The sequence below is a fragment of the Cornus florida genome, unplaced genomic scaffold (assembly GCF_030987335.1).
Source record: "Cornus florida cultivar Cherokee Brave unplaced genomic scaffold, ASM3098733v1 CherokeeBrave_3.0.0_Hap2_Chr07, whole genome shotgun sequence".
Classification (NCBI taxonomy): domain Eukaryota; kingdom Viridiplantae; phylum Streptophyta; class Magnoliopsida; order Cornales; family Cornaceae; genus Cornus; species Cornus florida.
The window spans coordinates 41,949,727-41,951,131 of record NW_026775577.1 but is presented as its reverse complement, the minus strand read 5'-3'; the positions used below and the strand labels follow the sequence as shown (position 1 = coordinate 41,951,131).

Genomic DNA, 1,405 nt, shown 5'->3' with positions numbered 1-1,405 from the left:
ACTTGCCTAAACATTTCCATAATTTCATTGGTTTTTGCCTTTTGCTTGTCTTTTGAAATGGATCATTTTAAGGCATTCAGAAATGGAACTTTTGGTTTAAACACTTTTTTAGAATTTTCTTTTGAACTCTCTTCAATACAAGAAGTTTTTAAATCACTTTGTTTCAAATCATTTTTCAACAAAACTTTTTCAACATCATTTTTTAAAACTTCTTTTTCAAACACATTTTCAAGACTTTCTCATTCATAAGATCATGTATATGCAATGAAGGAGGAATGGGATGTGAAACGGGATGGGTGACAACTTGAGGTTGCACCGGTTCACTCTCTTCATTGGACATTTCAACTTGATTGTCCACAACCCTACCACTCCGTAAGGTAGTCACCGCATTAACATGTTCAATGGTGTGGCCTTCCGATGAGGAATGGGTTTCCACAACACATTGTTGCTTAGGTGGGGCATTAATAGGAATCTTTCCCTTCTCTCTTGCATTGAGAGTGCTTGCTATCTGCCCTACTTGGGTTCTAGCTTCGCAATAGATTGAGAGTGAGAATAAAGCAATTGTGTGTTAGCCTCTAAAGTGCCCAAAGTATTCAAAACTTTTTCTTCAAAGTCGGGACTTCTAGTATTACCTTGGGAATAAGATTGGTTGGGGCAATGAGAATGAGCAAATTGATTCCCTTATGATTGATAAGGTCTAAAACCTTGGGATCCTTGGTTTTGAAGTGGAGGTGGAATATACTTCCCTTGAAAACCACCTTAGGAAGGGTTTGAGCCCTCTCCTTGGTTTTTCCAAGAGAAATTCGGATGATTCCTTCAACTTGGATTATAGTGAGTACCATAAGGATTGTTCCCTTGGTTCACAAAAGCTGCATTGACTTGTTCATTAGGTTCATTTTGCACTTGTCTATGAGGACAATGAGAAGTAGAATGAAGAACACTAGAACAAGTCATACATGTTTCATTTGATGCACGATGAGAATGGTTAGAGAAGGAAGATACTTGGTTCGCCGAGTTTTGGTTAATCAAAAATTGATCAAACCTTTGAGCTAAAGGCTTCATTTCGGCGGCTATTTTATTTGAATGGTCGACTTGATGTAAGCAAACACTCTTCCTACCTTGTGAATTTCTACCATTCTTGGATGATAGTGTTCTATGTAGAGAATTTTCACCCATGCTCTCAAAAAGATGCCACACATCATCCTCATGCCTATCAATGTATGAGCCACCCATGGAAGCATCAACCATACCCTTATAGTTGTCTGATAAGCTCTCAAAGAAGTATTGAACTAATTACCATTTGGGCATGTCATGATGTGGACACTTCCTAAGCAATTCATTGAAGCATTCCCATGCCTCATGAAACGTTTCTCCATCCCCATGTGAAAATTCTCGAATTGAGGTT

At 38.3% G+C, this 1,405-nt stretch overlaps 1 pseudogene; it reads left to right on the top strand.

Annotated features, from left to right (window-relative positions):
- The first annotated feature begins 1,306 nt into the window (after window positions 1-1,306).
- Window positions 1,307-1,405, top strand: LOC132267909 (small nucleolar RNA R71; annotated as a pseudogene).